This window comes from Pteropus alecto, unplaced genomic scaffold, assembly GCF_000325575.1.
Source record: "Pteropus alecto unplaced genomic scaffold, ASM32557v1 scaffold129, whole genome shotgun sequence".
NCBI classification, from domain to species: domain Eukaryota; kingdom Metazoa; phylum Chordata; class Mammalia; order Chiroptera; family Pteropodidae; genus Pteropus; species Pteropus alecto.
This window is the reverse complement of record NW_006442597.1, coordinates 1,376,575-1,382,136: the sequence shown is the minus strand read 5'-3', so window position 1 is coordinate 1,382,136 and position 5,562 is coordinate 1,376,575. Positions and strand designations below refer to the sequence as shown.

The following is a 5,562-nucleotide window of genomic DNA, read 5'->3' as shown; positions in this document are numbered from 1 at the left end:
CACTATTCAGAAATAACCAACTTTAAGAAAAATACTTTTCCTTCAATTTCCTTCAAAATATATCTCCATACTTTATGCTTTCTGTTACCAAAAACATACATTTTCCTTTCCATCATAATTAGAATTCTTAACTCAACCTCCATATTACATATAACAAGAGAGGAGAGGAGGCATCTGAAAAATGCAAAGAGAAGGGCTTGCAGAAATGATGGACTCTGCCAGGTTATAGATTAACCACACTTTATAGATCTCTAAATGGCTTTCTAGAAACTCTTGCCACACCTACAAGACAAATGATCTGTAAATAGATAGGACTAGTGTTCTGGGAATTCCTTCTCCCTTGCAGCCCCCAGCTGAAACTCCCTCTCCCCATCCTGAGTCATGAAGTGCATGTAGAACCTCAGACAAAGGAATCATGCACCCCTTGCATGGATACTGCATGGGTATGTATATGAGCTGTAAGAAATCTAACCTAGGGAAGCTCATGCTTGGTGCTATTAAGCCCACGTGCTCTGCTGGCAATAAATTCTTCTTCCTCTAACAAAGTTGTCTGAGCATCCAATCTCCTTCATCAGGTGTTACTTCCTGCAATAATGACACCAACAAATACGGATCAGAGGTTATGCACATACTCATCTTTTCCCATATGAGTATTTGTAACTTCCCTGAGGGTGCATATCTAGTTTCCTCAGGGAGTTCTCCCTAGAGAACTCGGACCCCCTCAAAGTGTGAGGGTGAAGATGGAGGAGAAAATTCCTGATTATTTTGAGATCTCCAGAAGGCGTTCCTATCATTGGGACCTCTAATAAGTCTGGGTCTTGGTAAAGGAGCATAGAAGCTTATACATAGGAGACTTCTTCCTATTTTCCTGTTTCTTTCAAAAAAGATCTAATTGGAGGATACTATTATAGTTTAGTGAACTGTTTACAGGCCAAACTTCTTGATCTCCCTCCCATCGTTAGTTTGGAAGGAGGAGGGTCTACAAGTCCCCATTGCTGCTGCTATATTTCACTGACAGCTGAGCCGTGGGGCTGAGATTCCTGCCTTCCCTTACCATGAGTTGAACTTGAGCATCCAGGGAAAAACACTGAACCTTAATGCCTAAGATACCAGGGAACACAATCCTAGCTACGTCTGAATCTGAAAGCATGTTACGTACACCGAGAGGATTGTGCGTGCTCCCTGTGGTAGGGAGCTGCTTTTCAGGTGGAACAGAAACTGCAGATGGGCAACAGCAGCACAGGTGTGGGCCTGCAGCTGCTACAAGGGGAAAAGGCACTAGGGATCTGGTCTGTCAAGTCAGATCAGCTAAAAAACACTTCATCAAGACTTCAGTGAAATCATGGTCTGGTTGGCCGGGCCTAAAGGGTAGCCAGTTTTTTGGCCTCTGACACAAGGAGGGCTGTGTCTATGAGTGCTCACAAGCAGGGTGGCTAGCCTGGGTGACAGAGTCAAGCTGTTTGGAGAGATAAGCCACGGGACAGTGCCAAGATCCTAGCAGTTGAGTTAAGACCCCCTACTGTGACACCTGTATGCTCGTGTACGTATAGAAAGAAAGGTTTGGTTAAGTCTAGGAGTCCTGGTCTGGGGGCGTTAGTGAGTGCCTGTTTGATTTCTTCAAAGGCCTTCTGTTGTGTAGATTCCCAGAGTAGGGGCTCTCGTTCTCTCCACTTTGTAGCTTCATAGAGGGGTTTGGCCACATGTGTCAAAGGTAATTTAAGCCTGTAGTTTACCTAAAAGATCTCGTCCTATCAGTGCCACAGGGAAGTCGGGCAGATACAGAAATTTATGGACGACTTTTCATCCTCCTAGGTTGCACTGGTGGGACTGCAGGAAGGGATGACGGACTCGTCCCCCGGTTGCTCCTATAATGGTAGCTTGTTTTTGAGAAAGGGGGCCCACGGGCCGTGTTACAACTGAGCATTCAGCTCTGGTGTCAACCACAAAGTCAATAGGTTGCCCCGCCGCCCCGCCGACTATCATTTGGACTATAGGCTCCTGGAAGCCTAGCAGAATGGAGACTGGTCTGGCCTAGTGCTGGTAACACAGGCTTCTTTTTTTTTTTCCCAACTGACCTTGGGAGGGTGCCAAGGCTCATGCTAGGAGGACTCTACAGTTCTCCTCTAGGCAGATTCTCAACCATGGGGATCAGGTGTGAACTATTGCCTCCCAAGAATCAATATAAGGGAATTGGTCTAGGTGGCCAGGTTGACCTGGAATGACTTGAGAGACCTTTGCAATGACTTTCCTATCAAGAGCTCCCTCCGCTGGCCATCCAATGCCAAAAGAGGGCCAGTTTATCTCCACAAAGAGTGCGGAGTTTCAGATTAGAAGGGCAGTTTTATACCATCTTGTACTTTCGCATTCCTACACTGCTATAGATATTCTATATAAGAAAGAAGAACATAAGGAGAACACTGATTGGCTGCCAAACTATAAGGAAACCGGCTTAATCATTTAAGTGGGTTTTCAGACTGCTGTGTCAGCCGGAGAGTCCTGGGATGTGGGGTGTAGTCAGGAACTAACTCATTCGAGCAGGAAATGATCAGGCAAGGTCAGGCTGCCACATCATGAGAAGCACTCTATTTAGATAAAAAATTTTTAAATTGTACTTGAAAATAAGGGGTCCCAAACTTAGCAAACAGAATGAGATATCTACTTTATTGGCATGCAGAAGCAAAAGTTTTCAGTGTTTCAAAGTAGCTTCATTGAAAGCTTTATTGCTTAGGGGTAATGAAAAATTAAAAATAATATATGCCTAAGATAAAAGATGATAGGATAGACATGACTACTAACATAACTTCTACAGCTCCCCTCTAGCCTTTGAGTACTCATTCTCGTCATCCTGTCTGAATTACCTTTCCACTACTATTGAACAATTACCTTTTTAAAATAAAACCACCTGAGGCTATAGGCAATCCTTCTCAGGTATCTTTCACTCTTAGGTCAAAGGCTGATCTAAAAGCCACAATTTTAGAACATTTCTTAAACCCAGGGAGGATCCTCAAGTTTTTCTAAATGGATTACCTCCAGATGCCAGTGAGAGGGGGAAATAAAATTTCATGTTGTCCCTTTCTTTCCAACTCCAGACCAATTGGGTACTGATTCTTTCTCTCCCAGCATAGCTATTACCTACTACTTTCTTGTCCCGTTCCTGGCTTTCTGCTTGCCTGGGACATGCAGGCTATTGGTTCATTCTTTAGCTATCTTTGGAAGTGACTTTTAAATCTTTCACAGGTAGTCATCTTTGCACCCTCTTGGGTCTATGCGATTATTTAATACTGCCAGAAATATTTACTGTTTGGTCTGGCTGAAATCTGACAAGATAACTGAAAAGATTTAATAACTTTTTAATCAGAAATTTGGCCAAACTGGAAGCTAATATCAGAGCCTGACAAAATATATCCAGAAGGAAAGAAACATTCCAAAAATAGGTGAATGGATTTGTCAGTCTGTGGCCGAAATGCTGTGAAACCAGATCGGTGAGAAACCAGGCACCACTCTGAGAGTTGGATAACTCAGGTTTATTACATCGGCGGTCCCAGAAAGAGCTAGCACTCTGAAGATCTGGGACTCGAGCTAAGGGGCAATTTTGCTTTTATATCCGCGCACTGTTACAGTTGGCATGGGCTGGTTGGTTGATTTGTCTTCAGGTGGTTATAGAGAGCAGGAGTTGCTATGGGCTACGGGCAGTTACAAAGCATGAGATTTTCAGACAGGAATTTAGGCAATACATCTGTTATCTAGACAGAATGACCAAAGGGGAGGGTCTTCAGTTGATCTTCACTCTGCCCTTCGCCTATGCAGCAAGCATGTCTACAGAAACAGAACAAAGAGCTGATTACAAGGTTAGCCATTTGAGTGGAAAATTCCTCTTCAAGTCTTTTGATGCCACTTAGCAACCCAGTTCTTTAAGATATTAAAAACAGGTGCCCTTTTTTACAAATCTAGTTTTCACAGGACCAAAAACAGTTCAAAGCCCATCAGTTATTTTTACCATCCCAAAACCTCTCCTAGTCTTCTCAAAAGGCTTGTAAATATTGTCCTTAGGAAACCAAAGTCCTTCTAGGAGAAGCTTGCATTTCTTTCCCTGTGCCTTTAAGATGTCAATACCTGGTCTTTTCCAGGAACTCTTATCTAGGCCATCTTTTTTAAATGCAAATTTCAGTAGGTAATTCTTATTAAAGGTAATTCTTATTCAAAGAAAAAAAGGGGTGGAGAAAGGCCATTTACATCTTGACTTGTCTAGGACAAACATAAATCTTAAGGGTCTTCTCCATGAATTTTAGTAAAAGCTTTAGCCATCTCGACAGATAAAGTTAACTTATTCCAACTGCCAAAACAAAATTTAGATCCAACCTCTTTTATAAACTAGTGAGTTTTGCATTATTGTGCCTGTCTCATGACTAAAAGATCTTTGTATCTGTCTGTGCGAGTCTATATATGTATGTTGTAAATGTTAGATAATTTTTACCACCAAGTGGTATTGTTAAAATTAATTTAATAAGTTAAAAAATTCATTGGTTTGAATGCAAGCACTTGTAAGGATTGGATATTCCAAAAGTCAGATAGATAGACACCAACCCAAGTATTTTTTCAAGTTCACATAATCATAGATTAATCTTTAGTAAATAAAAGCTAGTTTAGGTTTGTTTAATTAAACATGTCTTAAGAGTTAAAAAACTGAATATAATGAAGATAAACAACTTTATTCTACCTAGTGTGCTGGCTGGAAAATTACTGCTTGGCTATCGCCCATGGTAACGTAGGCTATCGCCCAGGGGAACATAGGCTATCACCTATAGGAACATAACATTCTAACAATAAGCTTTCTGCTTCTGTACACCCACTTGCACAACCAACCTGTGGGTTGACAGTTAGTAAATAGAAGAAAAATAGACTTTTGTGTTCAGACAGAATGAGGAATAGGGTTTAGGGCTTAAGAACCCTGTACCTATACATTTTGGGGCTGCTTAACTTGGGGTCTGCGTACCCCTGGCAGACCCAGCTGCTGAATAAAGAGTGTGTTTTCTATAACTCACTTATTTCTGGTGGTTCGTGTGTCTATCGGGGGCTGGTGGCTACAACACTAGGTTTACTAGTAAAATAAGTTTATATTATCTGTTACAAAATTTATCAGTAAGAAAAATAACGTGGTATTGAGATGGGACATCACTTGTAAAATTCTTAATCTTTTAGAAGGAAATGAAATGGAACATCTCTGGCTGAGTTAATCTTTTTAGTAAACCTAGTTTTCTTCTCTATTTTTTTTGGAAAAAAAGGCCCTCTCCCTCAAATTCTGGTAATTGCCCTGGCGACTCAGATCCTCTGGCTATTGATAAGGGTCATCAGCCCATTGTTAGCAGAAATAGTGTTAAGTCAGACAGGGCCCTTAGAGTCTGATGGGGGAAGGTGACTTTAGACCAAAGGTCTTATTTACTCTTTAAGAAATATATTAACGAAGCCTGTTTCCCTTTACTCACTTAATAGGCAAATCAATAATAGAAATTAATAGAGATATGATTTAAATAATAACTTTGTATCTTTTCCTTCTCTAGGGAC

General features: G+C 41.2%; 1 long non-coding RNA gene across 2 annotated transcripts in view; it reads right to left on the bottom strand.

Annotated features, from left to right (window-relative positions):
- Positions 1–5,562, bottom strand: part of LOC107196455 — a 26,477-nt gene that overhangs the window by 1,783 nt on the left and 19,132 nt on the right. Inside the window, exon 4 of one of the 2 annotated variants that reach the window (XR_003043416.1) lies at positions 3,544–3,816. The exons of the other annotated variant lie outside the window; for it this stretch is intronic. This is a non-coding gene — a long non-coding RNA (uncharacterized LOC107196455). Of the gene's footprint in view, positions 1–3,543; positions 3,817–5,562 lie in introns of those variants that run through there. 2 annotated transcript variants of the gene reach the window in all.